The 20,373-nt window shown below is 41.1% G+C and overlaps 1 protein-coding gene and 1 long non-coding RNA gene across 25 annotated transcripts in view; one reads left to right on the top strand and one right to left on the bottom strand.

Moving 5' to 3' along the window:
* Positions 1-20,373, top strand: part of NCKAP5 (NCK associated protein 5) — a 930,794-nt gene that overhangs the window by 907,946 nt on the left and 2,475 nt on the right. The gene's annotated exons all lie outside the window — the stretch shown is intronic.
* The window catches only part of LOC128326504 (uncharacterized), a 20,722-nt gene continuing 6,575 nt past the window's right edge, over positions 6,227-20,373 (bottom strand). For 2 of the 3 annotated variants that reach the window (XR_008308086.1, XR_008308087.1), the window contains exons 4-7: positions 11,328-11,414; positions 10,031-10,086; positions 8,473-8,613; positions 6,227-7,935 (exon numbers count right to left, since the gene is read on the bottom strand). This is a non-coding gene — a long non-coding RNA (uncharacterized LOC128326504). The remainder of the gene's footprint in view (positions 7,936-8,472; positions 8,614-10,030; positions 10,087-11,327; positions 11,415-20,373) is intronic. The other variant, XR_008308088.1, reaches the window with a different exon arrangement.

The following is a 20,373-nucleotide window of genomic DNA, read 5'->3' as shown; positions in this document are numbered from 1 at the left end:
AGGTCAGAACTGTGCAGACCTACTAGGCAGCCTCAGCAGGCTCTTTGGGCACTTTAATGCCTGAGTGGAGAGAAGAGATTAACCCCTTTAAAATGGAGATCCTTAAATATTTTGGAAGCTAAAAAAGAAAGTAAGGAATGCACTGACCAACTCTGTTTCTATCCGAGTATGTATGGAAAATCCTAGAGCCAGGGTCCTGTATCATGAAGGATTGTGGAAGAAGCTTAAGAAATTAACACCACCCATGTGTTGATAAAGTCTGACATTGTTGAAAACACTGGAGGCAGCAGGGAACCTTGGTCGTTGGGGATCAAGGAGATGGGCCTATAGCTCAGTGGAAGAACATCTGCTTGGCATGCAGGAGATCCCAGGTTCAATGCCTCACATCTCCAGGTAGGGCAGCTGGTGGAGGGCAGGGTTCTTCCTGAAATCCTGGTGAGCCTCTGCCACTGTCAGTTTAGACAATCGTGACCTAGAGGTACCAATGGCCAGACTCCGTCCGTATAAGGCAGCTTCATCTATTGGGACTTGTTTCTTTAGCCAGTGCCTAACCCTTGCCATTTGTGTGATTCTAGTCTGTTTACCTTGCTTCACTGTCTTCTATAAGATTGCTCCCAGTTCATCCCTAGATAAGTTCTGCTGTGTGCCTTCAACTTATAACAAAATGTGCATTGTATGTTTGTTGCTCTGGCTGTATTTGCCAGTGTGTTCATGCTTGCTACTCTGCTTCTTGTGTCAGCTCTAATTGTTCAAATCAACCTTTAACTGAACTATAAGTTCAGAACAATTTGTGTCCTGAGCCTGTACACCAACTTTTATTCTGGTTTTTCAGTTTCAAGGGAGATGAGACATTGTATTGTGTCCTATAAACGTGCTCCCCACCCCGCATCCCGCCGGCAAGTTGCTGTGTACAGACGTCAAGCTGGTTTTTCTCTGAAATTCAGAATGAAGTCCTGAATGTGCATATCATCAGCTTTCATCCTACTGACTCAGTGTACAAGGCAGATATTGCATTTTATTTTATTTTGCGTGTTCCTTCCATATTTGAAAGTGCATGTGAAACTCAGGCTTATACATCAGTAGATAAGATATTTATACCCTTAATTCACAGTCTGCTCTTTCTTAACAAGATATTGTCATTAGTGTGCATGTGCTATTTTCCCAAGTTTAGTTCTTGTGCCAAATCAGTCACCTGCTTTTGGAAATGAGGAAATATCTCCCCGCCACAAAAAAAGAAAAAGAAAAAAAGAAAAGATATTATGTCTACCTAACTGGCACAGTTAAGCATAACCATCCATGTACGTCTCAATTTTTTGGACACGTTCTCCCCTATCAGCTGTCCCCAGAGAACCCCCCAAATATGCACCCTTTCATTTGTTATCTGGAAGGTGATTTGGTAGACTGGACATGTATTGCTTCTGGTTTTGAAGGGAATGTGCAAAGGTTTTCTGGATATTAGATGGAAAGTGTGTAGAAATGCTTTCAAGTCATTTAGATGGAGCACCTCTTGAGGATAAGCTTTGTATCCTTGTAATGAGATTTCTCCAATTCTTGCTTATGCACATCTCCCAGCAGGTAAGTCTGCTGCTTGAACTCAGCATTAGGAAGGAATATTTCCCTTCATGCATTAAAAACATGCTTGCTTTTCAAAGCAGAAAGATGCAAAAACTGGGATTCTGCACAGTTTGCTCAGGCTGATTGCTTGTGTTAACTGCAACTTGAAAACTTCCTTCTTCCACATTGGCAGTCAAACCTCCCTTGCTCCAACACGCCCCCCCCCAAAGAATCTGGGTCACAACATGCACTCTCAATTATCATAAGCTGAGAATCTAGTTCATTTCCCAGAAGAGAGGGGTTACTAGCATAAAAAGTCATTATCCACCATCAGTTACTCTGTACTCCAGAGCCTTCAGGGACATGCTATGGAATTCAGTCTGATTTTCCACTAGTTCAGCAGGTTACCAACACTGAGACACTACTTGGAGAGAAGAAATAACCAAAGAAGGGGGTGAAGGATTTTTATGGCACATGCAATGAATAGTGTTGCTCAGGAAAGGCAGAAACGATTGTGAATCTTCAACTTGAGATTTGCTGTTAATTTTCATAGATAATATGTTAGGAATTGAATTGGGAACCCTGGGGTATGAAAATTTGAATTCACCTGGTGAGATTCAGTGGACCATACATGTATTCAAAGCTCAGAATGCTCTTCAGACACAGAGGGTCGGTTCAAATGATATTTAGAACCGTGGGGCCCTATTCCCCACCCGCTCTCCAGTCTGTGTTCAGACCTACCGATACTGCAAAGAAGCAGGGAAGCTGACTGTGCAGGCTTCCTTCTGTCCTGAAGGACAGCCTGTTTAGTCAACAGGAGCCATTCCTTCCTCAACTACAGTTTGAGAAAAGCCTAACTTCAATCCCTGGATGGGACATAATGGAGGTGCTGCCAAAATGCAATTATCGGTGGCTACAAACCAAAGGTAACAATTGCAGTTGGGGAGGGAACTACACATCCTCCAATTCCCAGCACAAACATTCAGGTTTGGGAACTGGTAGCAAAGGGACCTCTAGTTTCCCATTATGTGTGAATGAGCCCAGAGAATGATGTACTGGCAGGCAGAATGAAGCTTCTGGATTGGCCAGGTTTGGTATAAATAGTAGGAGCCTGGACTTCTACCTGGCCAACAAGAGCAGAACTCGCTTGCTGCCTTCCATCTTCAGTCATCAGGTTCAGCCCAAGCCTTCTTGGTGCCAGTTGAGAATCTGAACTCCACTCCGTTCTATCTCACCTCATGGTGAGAATCTTTTTTCCACCCTCTTTGCATTTGGGTTGTACAGAATGCATCATGCATCAATTCCTCCTCTACCCATCCAGACATCCTTTCCCCATGTCTTCCGGGGTGTGCACGGAACCGCGGAGCTGCGGTCCGGCACTGGGGTGGGGGGTTCCATTAAGGGCGGGGGGCCTTTACTTACTCCTCCCGCGTTTTCCCAAATCTGGCACCGTAGTTAGTGTAAAAATCCGGCGGCAGGATCCCTCCTTGCCGCCCGCTTCAATCTCCAATAGCTCCTCCTCCGTGGTAAACAATCGGGCGGCACACGCGCAAAAGGCCTCTTAAAGACTTTTGCAGCCCGGCAGGGAAGGGGGCGGGAGGACATCTCCCTGCCGCGAGCGAGCGGTCGGGGCGAGATTGAAGGGGACGGCAAGGGGCTTCAAGGGGGCAGCAGGGGGCTTCATGGGGGCGGCAGGGAGGTATCCTGCTGCCCAATTGTTTACCACGGAGGAGGAGCCATCGGAGATTCAAGCGGGCGGCAAGGAGGGATCCTGCCGCCGGATTTTTACACTAACTACGGTGCCGGAGTTGGGAAAGCGCGGGAGGGGTAAGTGAAGGGCCCCCCCCTTAATGGAACCCCCCACCCTAACCCTTCCGAATCCGAACCGCCCCGTGTCCGGACCGGTCTGGAGGCCAGTAGAATGGCCTCCGAACCGGTCCGTGCACATCCGTACTTCCAACCATTCTCTCTTGCCCTACCCCACCCATATGTCCACCCCCATCTCTGCTGGTGCCAGCTGGTGCTGCAGCCAATCTGCCTACTCTCTACTCCTCATTTGTTCTGTTCTCACTGCCTTTGTGGAAGGCAGGAGACAGGGTATGGAGTGAAAGGAAGTGGTGCAAATGATCTGTTGCATGCCTGTGGAATCCTTTGCAGAGAATGCACCTTGCAGGAAAGGGACTAGCAGTTGAAAGAAAAAGAAAAGCAGTGCAAGGACACCACTGATGTTGTTGCTTGCTAATGGGCAGGTGGCTGAAAGCAGTGGGCTGATAGGGACATCTAAACAGCCCTTCATTAGCAGGCTCGTTTTGTCAAGCACTCACCACAGGGAGCCCGAGATGGAGGATGCTCCCACCAGTCAGATTTGTCTACTGTCACCCACTGCCTCATCTGGCCCTAACAAGAACAGCTTTGATTGTGTGTAGTAATTTTGAACTGCAATGCTGTGATCTTTCAATTTTAAATTAACTTGAGAAGCAATGTAGTGGAATGGTTAGTGTTGGACTACAACTGAGGAGACCAAAACTCCATGAAACTCACTAGTTGACCTTGGGCCATTCATTGGCTGACATCCGCACTAACACTGCACTAACATTGCACTAGAGCAATGATCAGTGATGCACATACACACAAGGAGGACATACACCTGAGTGGATGCTCCAAGTTTTGCAGTCTCTTGCCCTTCTGGAGAAAGAATGGGATATAAATGTAAATAAAACATTAAGGGGTATTGTAGGCACAATGACATAGATAAAATGTTGTGGCCTTGTGTGCCAGTGTTGTGTTTTCCCACACACCAAATAAATGTCTCAGTTTTACCAAGTTTAAATGTGCACTTTCAGATCTCAAAAGTATTTAGATTGGTACATCACTCAAATGTAACTGAAAATAATATGCCATAGTTCTAGCTAGATAGATTCATTTACAGAACTAGAAGAAGTTCTATATTCTGAATTTAAGAATTACTAAAGTTACAAAGAAATGATATGTAGAACCTAGCCACATGACACAAGCTTCCTGGTTACCCCAGGCAGATGGTGGCATCTAGAGCAGTGTTTCTCAACCACCAGTCCACAGACCAGTGCTGGTCCATGAGCTGTTTGGTACCGGTCCGTGAGGGTACCAGTCTCTCACATGTAGAGGGGCGGGGCCTGGGATCCATGGAGCCTGGGAGAGCTCTCCAGAGCTCATTTCTAGGCAGGCAGCACTGGTTGCTGGATCTTATTTATTTATTTATTTATTTATTTGATTTCATTTCTATACTGCCCTTACAAAATGGCTCAGGGTGGTTCACATCATGATAAAAACAAAACAAATTAACAATTAAAATCAAACTATTAAAACACAATAAAACCAATAAAACAGCTAAAAGCCCTGAAAACCAGGGCAACAGTTTAGAACAATTTAAAACAGTTAATCATTTAAAACCCTGGAAGGCCAGGCCAAATAGGTAGGTTGTAAGGGCTCTCCTGAAGGACAGCAATGATCTCAAATTACAAATTTCTGCCAAGAGTGCATTCTACAACCCAGGAGCAGCTAAGGAGAAGGCCCATCTCTGCATTGCCACCAGACGAACTGGTGGCAACTGGAGACGGACCTCCTCAGATGATCTTAACGTGCGGTGGGGATCATGTAAAAGAAGGTGCTCTCTTAGATTTAGCTTCCTCAAATGAAAATTATCCAGCAACAAGGGCTGCCTGGAAATGAGCTCCAGAGAGCTCCCAGTGGTGGCCCCTACCGGCCTAGAATTGATTTGGGGGGCCTGGGGATGGGGGGGCTACTTCTATACTAACTGCTAGTCTGGAAAACTGCACACAAAGAATATTCCAGTCCATGACTCCAAAAACGTTGAGAAACACTGATCTAGCATACCGGGAGCCCTGTGGCCCCAGCTGCTCCAGTCCTGGGTAGCCCAGCTCGTCTACCCAGGGTGTTACGGAGGTAAAATAAACCTACAGTACATTCTGCCTCAGTGGGTGATCTTGTGAACAGTTGTCCCCTGGTAGCTGGGCTCCATCCTGGCCTGCTACCATTTTCAGCTGTGAGCCTGGGGAAAAGAGTCGCCATGCAGAGCCAAGTGACTGCCATACTAAGAGCAGCCACTTCACTGCTCATGTGCTGCATTCTGGATCGAAGTGTGATCTTACCGCTCCTGCTGGCAATCTGCCGCTATCTGCCCCAGTGGGTATGTGATCAGCTCATGGTCATTTTTTTAATTGCCTGTGGATAGACAGGTAGGAGCCTGCCTTCCCACCACCAGGGTAAGTGATCATGAGAATGACCTAATTATATAATTTGTGGCACTACCATGCACTGTCAGTAAAAATATTGGCCTACATACACTTTAGCATGCACCAAGCAGAAAATGTTCAGTGATCCCCCTTCCCTCTGCAGCTGCCGTGCCCTACGCCGTAAAAATAGATTTCTGTGGATTGTGAAAAAATCAACCTTCCCTCTGTGTGCATGCAGAAGGATTTCCTATATCCAACCTATAGCTTGGGGTGCAAACCACTACTTCCCAGTAATAAACTGTAAAATTCCAGCCCAAGAATGAATTGTGTTAGTTTAGTTCTGTTCTTTAGAAGACCATCAGGATACAGAGAATAGTCTTTTTTTTTTTCCTAAATAAGAAAAAGGCTACAGGACATGACAGGAAGTCTCCAATGCACCAGCGTGCACAGGTGTGTCCAAGACTTCTGGTCATATCCAGAAAATGGGGGCAACAGGGCAGCAGAGAGAGACTCTGTCGCCCCGCCCTGGTGGGCTTTTCAAAAAACAGAGGCTGGGGGGGGGCGGCAGGAAGGGTAAGTGCACCCTCCCCAACTCTTAAGTCTAGACCCCCCCCACTGGTGAACTGGCAGAACTACATAAAATGGTCCTTCGGAGTCAAGATGTTGCTGAATACACTGGGACTATCTTATGTTCTGGAGGAACAGAGGCCAACAGAGAATGGAAAGAAACAAGAAGAATGGGATTCTGCAAACAAGCAAGCGACAGTGCTTGTTGTGCTCTTCACCCTGAAGAGGAGAGCTGGTCTTGTGGTAGCAAGCATGACTTGTCCCCTTAGCTAAGCAGGGTCTGACCTGGTTGCATGTGAATGGGAGACTAGAAGTGTGAGCCCTGCAATATATTCCCCTCAGGGGATGGAACCACTCTGGGAAGAGCAGAAGGTTCCAAGTTCCCTCTCTGGCTTCTCCAAGATAGGGCTGAGATTCCTGCCTGCGCCCTTGGAGAAGCCGCTGTCTACAGTCTGTGTAGACAATACTGAGCTAGATGGACCTATGGTCTGACTCAGTATATGGCAGCTTCCTATGTATGTTCCTACCTGCAGTTTCACGTATTCTCTATTGAGCAAAGACCCAATCTCATTATCTGCAGTTCTAAAAAATAGTGTGCCTATCCACACTTCCTAGGTGTCCAGAAATGACTTCTGATGTCATTTCCAGCCACCATTTTGCTGAACAAAACCATTTTGTGGCCTTAAAAAAAAAAATTCCCATGATTTTTTACGGAAAATCGGCAGGGGTGTGGGGGGCATTGCTGGACAACTGAAGAGCATGATACGGAACTTTATTGCTCTTATTTCTGCCTTCTTCCCAATTTTTTTAGCCTCTCTTTAATCTCCAGGACCCTAACCCAGCAATTCCGATTGACTTGAGGTCTTGTTATCCGTAGTTTCATTATCCATGGTTGTTGGCAAGAACCAAACCTCGTGGGTAACAAGGGCCACCTGTAGTGCACACTGATATTTTATTGTGGAGAATCTTTAAGAGAATTCTAGTCATATCTGTTAATTACCTTAGCTGAACTTATTTTCTCTTTAAAGCCTATCAGTCATCAGAGCTATTATGGCAATTTTGTTTTAAAGATGTAAGATTCATTCACTTGATACCTTTTCCCTTTCACATTATTCAAAGACACAAAGCACAAGCAATTGTAGATATCAGCTTCACAGCTAGCTGTTCATTTCATCAATAGCCATTTTCTCCAGGCCCACAGGTTGGATCCATTCGCAGCACATGTTAATGAGTTGTCCTTTTCTCTCATGCAATTTACTTACAATGTGTTCTCCATTCCACTCCTTCCTCAATGCGTGTGTGTTTTTAAAAATCCTTCTGCAACTAGAATTGCAATTAGGGAGAGTTGTTCTCTTGTCAGTCTTTTGTTAAGTACAACTCCCTATGTAGATTACTTTCTGCTAAGTGTATATTGTTTTCTAATAAAAATGATGAACAGATCGATAATTTCACAAGCACTTCATATCAATGCAATATTTCCTTGAGGCGGGAAAGAGAGGGCCTCTCATTATTTATCTTGAGAATGTGATAGGGTTCCTTTGAGAAGGTCATTGTCTGCTTCAGCAAAATAATCATGGGATTTCTGTTCAAGTAGGAAAGAGAAAAATGATTCATTATTTCAAAAATTATTTTACTGACAGTCCAGAAAATAGATGAAGGCTTCTAACAATATATAAGGGAGAGAAAGGCTTTACTTATTATTTAAGGTTACGCTTTAAAGGGGGAAAAGGTTCAAACATTACATTTTTAGCTCAGCAGTAATATAACAGAGGTCATACAGTTACAGCTTTCACCTTTGTAGTTTCCAGGAGGTGATTTTACAACTATTTTCACTGTGGAGCTTTACTTATCCACCATACATTTTCTTTCATTTAGCTAAATGAGATCTGGAGACTGTACACTGTCTGTTGAAAAACTATTACTTATAGCTGCTACCAAAATTTAAAAAAAACTTTTTGGTCGAATTTGGAAGCTTCTGCTTGAACAAAATAGCCAAGGAATTTGAAGGCAACAAAACTCATTTTGTCATTCAAAACTCATTTTTCTCATTTTGTCACATTAGCTGTATCCAGACTGGTACTCATGATGAATTTTAGTTCAGGCACTACCAGACACACACCTTGTAGTGCTACTCTGTCGCTGCTTTTCTACTAAGAATTGCCGCTTTGCAAGTAGAATTGCATCACTACTTCACACTGCAGTAGATAGGATGTTATTGGTCCTCTCCCCCGCACCATGTTTCTGTTGTGTTCTCTTGTCCCTTGAAAAAATGGAACAGTAGTGCAACACTTGCAGTCACAGCTATACCGCTGTTCTCAAAAAAAAAAGTCAGAAGTTTTTCATTAATGAGTACGACTGCTTAACTGCAGGGATGGTACAGGTTGACAATGAATGTATCATATGAATTATTTACAATGAATGAGTGAAAATGATGTGTCAATCCTGATCTAACTTTCCCATTTGACCTCCTTTTAGATTCTCTTTTGTCCCTCACTCTTCCTCTGTTTCTCAATATTCATTGTCAGGGCTGTTTCTTATGCATGCAGACTTCCTCCACTTGAACTGCAAGCTTTTGGAGTCAAACATTTTGTCCCTAACAGTAATGATGAATGTGTGCAATTATAGAAATGCATTTTTTTATAGTAAGCCTGCAGGCAAGATTCATTCCTTTAGTGCCTACTGTTGCTGCTGTTATTATTATTAGTTTCATAGAAGTGATCATGTTAAGTCATTGTAGCAAAAACAAAAGGTCTTATGGCACCATAGGAAATTAACAAATGTACCGTGTGCAAATTAATATGCAATTCAATTCAATCATATCAGGGACAGTGACTTTTAGACTGTGCTACTATATGCTCTGTCACCTTAAGTGGCGCAGCGGGGAAATGCTTGACTAACAAGCAGAAGGTTGCCGGTTCGAATCCCCACTAAAACACCTATATCGGGCAGCAGCAATATAGGAAGATGCTGAAAGGCATCATCTCATACTGCGTGCGAGGAGGCAATGGTAAACCCCTCCTGTATTCTACCAAAGAAAACCACAGGGCTCTGTGGGCGCCAAGAATAGACATCAACTTGACGGCAGGCACACTTTACCTTTACTTTACTGTATGCTTTGAAAGACTGAAATGCTTTCCCGCTGGAAAAATGCTTTCCCGCTGAAAACTAGTTAGCTAGCAATCACATAACTGCTAAAAGAAAGTATCAGACAAAATTAGGAAGAGGTCTGTTTTTACTCACTTCATAGTTGTAGTGTACAAGTGATTTTAAGTGCTCTAAGAATGTAGAAGACAGACACAATAACATCTAGGAAGAAGAGTTTAGAATCTTTGTCCAGACCACTGGCGGGAAATTTCTTAATCTCTTTCATAAAGTAAAAAGGTTTCATATGGGGGGGAGGGGGTCACAACCTTGGAAGAGTGTGAAAGAGTAACAAATTGTGACAATCACAGCATGTACAAATGGACAGCTCATGCTTCTCATGTGATTTTTGGTAGGTGATTGCACACAAAAATTGCTGGGTCGGATGCATCTTTAGTTTTCAGCAGTAAGAAAACTGCTGATCCCAGCTCAATCTCTAAATGAACTTTTTTACAACACAAATCCTTTTGCCACATGCCAACTATCTATAAAGTTGTTTACCTAGAAAGAATTGACTGTAATTTATAATCACTTACTTCAGTGGAATTTTTTTTTTCTAATGGTGGTTGATTTAGCTCCAGTCTTCACTGCACTTTTTAATAATAAGAAATTTGCAATTAAAAAAACAAACCACCATACAAAAGCCACACAGTGCGTCTTACTAACATTCCTTATGGTGGTTTATTTTTAAAAACGTAAGTTTTATTAAGTTATTGTTATCCTAAATATGAAGCACTTTCAACAACTACTACTAAGACATCTAAAACTGATAAACTATTAAACTTCAACATAAACAGTATAGATTATGAGATCAATATGACCTTGGATAGCAAAGGCAGAATAACTCACAAATTTTAAACATAAAAAGCTTGGAAAATTTTCACTACATTTAAATCAAAAACAAGCATACTTGGTACTTCTGATTAGGGATTAATGTGAAATGAAAGACCTTGAGTTGTACAATTAAGTATTGATTTTGTTGATCTATATTTAATTCTCATAGCAATTTAGCTGTGTGTTTTATATATGTACATACAGTAGCATTTTGCAGATACTTTGCTAAGAGCTCATTTCACTTTTCTTTCTTAATCTAAAAACCAATTGCTCTGTGCGTATGAGACAAAGGAAGATGTTATATTGTGTGCACAACTATGAATTTGATCATCTTAAAGTACTGTTTAACAAAACTGCAGATAAAAATGGGTTTTGATTCTAGAATTATTCTACTAGTTTTTCACCACATATTGCAAATTAAGATGTACCTTTATATACATAATACTGATCTGTTATAATGCAAAGCCATAATAAAAATAAAACAATATCCTCAAGTGCGATCCTGTTGCCATACTTTATTTATACAAGCAGTAATGGTTCGCATTTTATCACCACAATCCTTCCATGAACCTCTTGCTGTAAGCACTCAGAATGTCTTACAAGGCTTTCCTTACAGACCATTTTCTCCCCAATGGCCATTCACAATCTCTTAAACTTATCTTCTGTGGCACTGGGACCAAATGCCAAGGAGAGCTGGAAGAGGGTTCTTGTTGGCTGACCTGCATTTATGGCACTCAATCATGTTATAAACTTACCAAGCCTAAGCTGCTTTGGGAAATATTACAAGAAGAATCTCAGATGAATTTAGGCTGGCTAATTCTAGTGATATAATCTAGTTTTGTCATTGTTTATGACATATTTACCATCTGTTATATTTTTTTCTGGTTTTCATTAGCAAAATACAAGAGTACCTAGCAAAATACAAGAGTACTCATTTTAACATCATAACCAGCACATGGGAGAACCATTTCAGTACCCCATACAAGTTTGCATACTTACAACATATGAATGCAATGAAACCACGGGTTTCTTTTTATTGTCTTGTTTTGCCATTCCGTGGACCCCGTTTCTTTTCTTGTTCCTGTACTTACAACATATAGCAAACATGTTATGTTTTTGTTTTGCTTTTTTGTAATCTAGAATATAAAACACGATGTGCAATCTTTTTACTTTGGTGATGAAATTTGGTTAAATACTTAAGGATGCAGTCCAAAATAAAAAACAAGGAATTCTCACATTGTTACTCAGCTGGGAATCTATCCCAAAACTAGGCTGTACATAGTAGTAGGAGGGTCCTCCTGCCGCCGGCACCTTTCCTGTACAATGATGTGAACAAATAAACTAAGTATCTGGAGCTAGTCAGGGTCTATCAGGCAAGCTTCTGAGAGTAATGATTTTCAGTCACTTGTGTAGGCCAGATTTGATCTGAACCAATGACCTAGAGGTTATAGGCTCCATATACTATTACCAAATCCCTGAGCCATCCAATTCCCCAGGATACGATATATATCTGATATCCTGCAGAATGGTTCTTATCAGCAAGAAAAGTACAGATTCACACTAAAAGTGCATTAGTAAAATAATTATTTAAACATGAGCACATTGTGAGCCAAACTCTGCTTCCTAAGGGCTGTAATCAGTATTGGATTTTTATGTGTATTCTGGTGATGGGTGGATCTATTTATTTCTCTAATGTATAACTTAATGCTTATGGTGCCAATTGTTTTGTTTCCTTTTATATTGTGTATCATTGTTCTAAACATCATTTTAAAAAATCTATATTTTGTATTCATGATAGTCCTGAATGTGTTTTTTAGTAGTTGTTTTAGGAAGAATAGAAGTCTTTCCATGCATGCCGAACTAAGAAGTAATCACAGCAATTGCAATAGCTATGCTAGGATTACATTTAGCATTTAGGACACATTTTTTCAAGTACTCCTAATCTTTATCTCAGTCACTGACATCCTGGCTAAGGAAGTGCGGATACAGCAAGAGGCTTCCCCGCTTCTGCAGCTTGCATGTGGTGGGGAGGAACTATTTGTGCCAATCATCCCTGACTCTGGAAGTGCTCTGTGCATTCTGAAACTGTGTTTCTGAGGGCTGAATATATCCCTCAGGGACATATTTTGAAATATAAATATGTCCCTCAGGGACATATTTTGAAATGCACAGAACATTTTCAAAGGCAGAGACAATCTGCAAAAATCACCACCCACCACGTCCATACACACTGTAGAAGGTGGGTGCCTCCAGCTGCATTAAGTACAGCCTCCTGCTACATCCTTGCTTTCTTTAGTTAGGAAGTCTGAATGTCGGCCAGTCATTTCATACCATAGAATTTTTTTAAAAAAATTTGAATACTGAAAAAAGCTTCTTTTCAATATTCAAAATACACAGAAAAGAAAGAATGACAAAATATCAGGACAGGCAGAAGACAAAACTAAAACAAATAAGCAAAGACTGACATGAACAGAGGTGATGAGTTTTTACATGGGTATATACTTGAACTTCCACTCTGAGGTCGCTAATGTTTGGGTATTGTTGGGTTTATTTCATTAACACAAGAGAAAAGAGCTCCAATTCAGAGCATTCAAGCAACATGGACCCTGTACCCAGTTCAGTATCCACAAGAGCATGCCTGTAAGCCCCGCCCCCACACCATGGCTGTGTTTTGGGAATCCCTTTGCTTCGCTCACCATGAAGACAGAGTTTGTCTCTTTAGGCGAAAGCTATTTGGAGAGAGACTCTATCCATGACTGGAAATGCTGGCGGCCCAGTGTCATTTATCAAGGACAAAACACTGTTCTCCTGGTGAGTGTGGAGAACTGGATTTCAAAGCTCATAACAGAAACAGGACTTTACAGGTGTACTCTCATGCATAACTGACTGAACATATGAATAAGGCTATTGGTAGTTCAGTAATCTGCCAACTTTATTCATACAAAAAATTTTAAGGAGGAGGCTGAGATGTAATTTAGTTTATTTTTAGGCTTACAATTAATTGCACTTCTTTTGTAATGATTTGCCCATGTGAATTAAGGATTATATTGCATAACTTCTTATCCCAGTGACAGCAGGATACAGGTGTTAATCTGTTCTGCAAATAAAGTTGTCTTGAAGAGTAAACTATGGAGTATGTTGAGGAGAGGGTATTTCTCATATATTACCTAACAAATATATCATAAGCAGCCTTTCATTCTGCAACTTTAAACTCTGCCAATGTATATGATGATTGGAAATTCCCCTCCAGAACAAAGAATTCCAGAAATGAAAAATTATGCATTATTCGATATAAAAGTGGTACATACAAAACTAGTTTAAAAGCAATAGCAGAACACCACAACTTTCATCCCAGCATTAACCCTTATTTTCATGTGCTGCAGTTCAATGAGTCAAAAGAAATCAATATTATATCTGGTAATAGATGATCCACTAAGAAGCTTTTCATGCATGATATAAAAACAGTGCTAGTTTTTCCACAATGTGTACACTCAAAAGGGAGCTGCAGACTATCACAGCACCTTGACTATTGTATTTGTTAGGCCTGTGCACCACCAGAAATATTGGGTCAATTCTAGCGGTGTGGACAAAACATGTTTTGCGTTCCGTTCTGAGATTGGAACAGAACACAAAATGCACAAACATTCCATCGGAACAACCAGTCAAGCTGGTTGTTTGACCCTTTTCTGTAGGAACTTTCCGAATTGTTCCAAGCACCATTTTGGATTCCCAATGGCACTCTTCTGGACTCTGGGCATGTGTGGTGAGCAGAGGAGTGCAATTTTGCCACAGGTAAAAGATTGCCACAAGAGTGCCACAAGTAGGAACGTTCTTCAGGAGTGCTACAGGTAGGAATGTTCTGCCACAGAATGGGTCATTCCGAGCTCAAAACAGCCCCCCCCATTAAGGGTGTGTTTCAAGCTCTGAACACTCAAAATGGCCCATTTCGAGGTGGAACACTCCAACCGCAGAACGTTGTACACATCCCTAGTCAATTCTGATCTGACGATTCCCCCACATACGATCAGGGAGGCCAATATGGCTTCCTAACACTCTCCAAATTATTACTGGGTCGGAATTGACCCAACATTTTACTGATTATTTTGTTGGAAACCTCCTCCTTTTCACATTTGAAGAGTAAAAAGAATTTGGTGCTAAAGCAAAGGAATAAGATGTCCAGTGTATTCTTGAACATACAAGTAAATGGAAGGAATACACCTTCCCAGGTTCAATCACATTGTCCACCATTCTCACTTTTATTTAATATACCTATTTCCCTTCCAGAGCTCTTCTTTAGTACTTATATCCCAGTCACAGCCAAGAGGAGTATTATTTATTTATTGAATTTAAATAAATTGCCTTTAAAAACTGAGCACAATGTTGATGACAGTATGACCTGATCCAAAACTCATTACAGGCAGCAGGAAAACTTCCATTGACTTTGGACTGAATGTTAAATCCCTTGCTAATTGGTTTCTCTACTGGACATTTTGGCTTAAATTGGCTCATTGATTTAACCTCATCGAACTTGACCTGTGTTTTTTTCCCCCTCATGCCAGTTGTCCCATATTAAACTGCTAAATAAAATGCAAAAATGTCACTATAGTTATGTATATAAAGGGAGTTCCTAAGCTTTTTTAGGAACCAATCAACAAAATGTTTGCTGGCCTTAGAGTCTGTCTGCACTTAGAACTTTGCACCTATCAGTTCCATCCCCATGATTAGAAGCGATATTTCCTTGGTCCCCTTTTGCAGCTTCTGTACCTACATTCTGGTACCAGGATCTGGTATACTAAGCACATTTTATTTGCAAAAGTTCCCATATTTGGGGATATCTTTCATGCATCTGTAAAATATAAGACCTGACGATCCTAAGGGAAAATCCTAAGTGATGATCTATTTCAAAGCCACTTCTGTGGATATACACATACATAGCACACTTCTATGGATACACACATACATAGCACACTAGCTGACGTCCAGACTAACAAAACTGCAATGGCAGTGCATGTGACTGGGAAGGGGATTCATTCTCCCTTTTTCTCTGAAATCAAATGTTACCCCTGAAAACATGTCTCTGAGAATCATGCAGCCCTCAGGGACATCTTTTCAGGAGCCACAGTGGGCTTCAGAGGAAAGGGGAGATCAACAAAAATCACTGTTCCTCCTTAGGACTAATGGAGTGTTAGCTGCACCAGTGCTAATATTGCATGGTGTGTTAGGCTGAAATAATTTAGTGGCTGACATCCAGACTGAATAGGTATACTTCCCATTTGTCCCTATTATTTTATTTCCTTTTAGCATTCCTAGATTTTGAAAGTGGTGTCTGCATATGTTATGACAGGCAACATTTCAGTCTTAAATATGTTTTGTTCACTGATTTTTGTTTTAACCACACAATGAATTTTGTAAATGAAAAAGTTAAGCGCTGGATTCCAATGTGGGAGAATTGGATCCAAAGTGTAAATCAGCAATGGCTTAATTGGTCTTGAGAAAAATCTTCCTCCCTCAGTCTGTAACAATGAGTGATATACCACCCAATCCATGAGAAAAGAACTGGGACACAAAAATGTTCACTGTTCAACAGTTTTATCAGTGGGCAACTCTCTGTAATTCCCCCCACTGCCAATCCAGTTTTAGTTATACCAAATGTATTCAAAACATAGCTGTGCAGTTGAAATATGATTTGAGCCAGTGGTTTAGCATTCTGCATAGCATAAAACAAGGCTTAAGATTCAAAGCACAAACCACGTTCAGAACCCTGACTCACACCTGATATGGAGAGTAGGACCACAGCTGGCTCCTCGGCAATCTGTTCCTTGTCACTGTTTCAGGTGTGACAGCTAAAGAGGATTCGTAGGATTGAACTGTCCATGACTCAGTGGTACTTATGATTCAAATTTAGAAAACAAAGTGTCAAAAAATAGACTGTCCCGAACTTATTTTAAATCTGGCTGAGATCCAAAGCTCATGTGTAACTGGGGCCTTCACAGCTGAGTGCTGCAGACTCTAACAGTGCCTAAAAAGCTGTTTCCAAAGGCCAATGAACCTTTTGGAGCAAGGAGCAATTCAGTATAGTGCGAGTATTCCAGCCAGAGGGGAAATGCGTTGTGGAAGTACTTTCTACTCATGGATCCAGAGCCAGACCTAGATCTCCCTATTTTGACTTATTGATTCCCTCCTCCCCCAAGATCAACACAACTACATATGATTTTTGTGCGCTTTGGGAGAATACTGGATTGAGTCAAATAGGAAATGGTTGTTATAACTGCATGCTATAGTTGAACATGTGACTTTTGGGGAGGGCTTCTCAGGTGCACCTGGTTGGCCACTGTGTGAAGCAGGTTGCTGGACTAAATGGGCTTTTGGCCTGATCCATCAGAGCTTTTTCTTGTGTCCTTATGTAACCATAGGTAATACCATCTGTCAGCTATTACAAAAAAGAGTAGGAAACGGGCACTGTTAACCTGCCCCTGATTTCTTCACACAATCATTCCCCCGCATACACACCTTTTTAAGGGGCAGAAAAATCAAAAATGTTTTCCCCTATGGCACACCATGTATGAGGGCAATATTTGGGGGAGCAATTCTTTGTGTTATAGAACCAGTTCTATTATTAACCTTGTGGTCTTTACTCCCCTCATCTCCATTCCAACGTAATCTTCATTGCCAGTGAAGAAACTTGCTGTCAAGGAATCTACAAATGGCAGGTTTTCTTTCACAAATCTTTTTTCAGTCATTTTCAATAATCAACTCAAACCAAATCCACACAAACTCAAGTCAGGCCTCCTAAACTTATCAAAAGGCTGCAGGGAGGTTTTGCCCCATTGATGTCATCAGCTCAGCCAATGGGAGAGCATTTTTTGCTGTGCCATAGAAGTGTTAATCTTTAAACAGGGTGTTTAAACAAACTACCTCACACAGGACAAGAACAAATGGCAAAACTCCCTAATGGTGAGTTTTAATTTTAATTAATCCTAATGGATTAATACTACTAAAATGCTATATGAGATTTAGGAGACATCTCCATCTCAGAGAAGATCTGGGGAATAAAAAAGCTTACTACCCACTTCTTTGTGACTGTTTATTGGTCCTAATAAAAGTATTACCCAGTTTGGGCTTGTGAGCTTTTTTAATGAAGCAGACATAGAAACCAACTTCAATAGCTAATATATCTAACTACCTTAAGAGCCAATTAAGTCCATATATATTTACTGAATTCTACAGTACATGAACATGTAGCTCTTACCCTACTGTAAGACCTTCAACTGAATACCTTTCATTGAGTAAGAGGTCAGTTGTCTATTTTTAAAATTGGAATTAGATTGAATATTAATCCAACTGGAACATCCTAATCTGAAACACGTGCATTATTCAAAGTCTTTATATAGAAGTATACATACCGGTGTTTTAGGGGTGTGCCAAACCAGTCTGCGATTGAACTAGTCTGCTGCAAACTCAACTGGTTCGATCGCAGACCAGACCAGACCCAGTTTGCCCGCGGACTAGTTTGTTTACTCGTGCTAATTGGGCAAAGAGGCACTTTAACATGGTGATTCTCTTTTTTTTTCACAGGAGGAGAGCAACTGGCCCTATCCACCCCCAGCACAGTACTTCCAGTGACTGTAGCTAGTGTTTATCTTATGTTTCTTTTTAGATTGTGAGCCCTTTGGGACAGGGATCCATCTTATTCATTTCAACTGTGAAGGTTAAATTTCTGAAGTTAAAAAGGTATTGTAGAGGGCAGCAGGGGTGTGAATAGTACGAGGCCCCTTAAAATCTAAATATAAGGTGCTTACTGGCAGACCTGTGGCTCTCCCCCCTCCCAATCCTTGCAGTGATAGGAATATCTAACCTATGGACATGCACTGAAGTTATTTGTAGCGTGGTCAGCAACACGCTGACCACACAGATACTCTGTGAATGTACAGAGGACAGACATTACCACCACTGTAAGGTGGTACACACCATAGACCTGCAGGTAAGCGCCTTCTATTTTATTTTTTTAAAGGTGCCTCTCACTTGCCACTCCCCTCCCACCTTTTACAAAAGCTTTTTTTTTACTTCAAAAGCAAAGGGGAATCCTTACCAGATTCCCCTTTACATTCACTCAAACCGGCAAACCAGTTCAGACTGGCTGGCCCAACCAAACCGGTTCACAGACCACAGTGCAGTCTAAATGCAATTCAGATTTGGACTGAACTGCAAAAATTGGTTCCATGCACACTCCTACAGTGTTTTCATAAAGGGGATAATTATTGTCTACATACCTCTTTTCAACTAAAAAATGTTTTCAGAGCAGTTTACATAGCAAAAAAACAAAAAGATGGTTCCCTGTTCTAGAGGAGCTCACAATCTATAAGGATACAAAAGAGAAACATCAGCAACAGCCACTGGATAGGGATGACTCTGACTTGAATATGGGCAATTGTTCTCCCTCTGCTAAATATAAACCACCACTTTGAAAGGTGCCAGCCAGCAAGGATACACAAACTTTCTCCCTCCCTCTCTCTCTCTCCCCCTGCCCCAATTGCAAACCAGAATTTTTCAAGTAAAATAATTTGCATTCATGAATGAGGACAAATGGCTTTGTTGGATCAGAGCTGCTACTTGGTGATCCACTGATTAGAGTGGCATATCCTTCCATGGTGTACTTCATATAAGTTATCAATCAATACAACTGTTAAAATATAGGATTTCAACTATCTTATCTCACTCGCATTATGAAATTAAAAAAGAGTACTATAGTCTGATTGTAGAAACACCAAAAAGGTAAATACCACCAGCAGTGTGATGATCCTGTAAGATACTCAAGTCCACTAGAACTAGTCTTGTTTTTTAGAATATGAAATCTGAACAATTCTGATTTTAGTTACACCGCTTTCAATTTAGCCTATCTGGCCTAGCTAGGTTGTAGATTTGGGCTCCAAATGTAAGCATAGCATCAAGCTTTCTTCAAAGAACATGGCCTTTTCGCTTTATGTCTCATTCAGTAGTGGCACACAAACTATGGCCCAGTATATTATCTAAGAGCATTGCTTAAGCTATTTGATCAATTCACTGAAGCCCACTGTAAGACTAATGCAGGGGTGGATAGAAGTATTATTGTGATGAGCAGTATGCCAAGTCTAGATTTACTAATGCAGGGATTCCCAACCTGTGGTACTCCAGATGTTGCTGAACTGCAACTTCCATCATTCCCAGCTACAATTTATTGTGGCTGGGTATTACGGGAGCTGTAGTGAATCCAAAAAGAAGCATAAACTCTCCAGGGCTGAACATCCTAATCTTCAACGACCTCCTTCGTTGCAATAGCTTTTCTTGCTATACGCTATATTATGTTCTCTGAGCTATACTCTTGAATGATCCTAAATCAGCTATTTCACTTGCCATCTAAACACCAAGTAACAATGTTTGTTCTTGGCCTGCCAATAGTTTATTGATCCATTCATTTCTGCCTGGCACTAATACTGAAAATGAGGAATGAGTGTGTTTACTGTATGAATAGCACACCTCATTTGACAACGAATGCTGCAAAACCTTTGATATCTGTGAAGCCTTTGATATGTTCAGTGTTATATTTTGTTGATTATGTTACCTGGAATATGAAATAGAAACACAAGAATTTTTTTTAAAATCTGTGAGAGAAAACTAGGTCATATTTGACATTTAATTCATCACCTTAAAAGATAAGAGATAAAATTGGCTTTGTACAACCCAGCAGTGCGTTTTTAATATAATGTGCTAATATATTGTCCAGTGCTTCATTTTGTATATTTTCCTCGGATTACAATACTTCTTAGAGTAGACCTAGCCAATATCTGATTGATTCTAGTCTGAGGGAATTGGACAAGTTCAGTGTAATTTCCTATCCTGTTGCTTTCATGTCTATTAGAGACATTTTTGGTTCATGAAAATCAATAGGCTTTCATTGTACTCTGGTCTATGACCGTAATAAAATAAACGAAGTATAGGCTTACACGTGCAAAATGTGAGGTTATTTTCTAGCAAAATTTCATTATTCATGTTGGCATTCTAAGAGTAG

Source organism: Hemicordylus capensis, chromosome 1 (assembly GCF_027244095.1).
Source record: "Hemicordylus capensis ecotype Gifberg chromosome 1, rHemCap1.1.pri, whole genome shotgun sequence".
In the NCBI taxonomy this organism is placed as follows: Eukaryota; Metazoa; Chordata; class Lepidosauria; order Squamata; family Cordylidae; genus Hemicordylus; species Hemicordylus capensis.
Note: the sequence above shows the minus strand (reverse complement) of the source record. Positions and strands in the feature narration are given on the sequence as shown.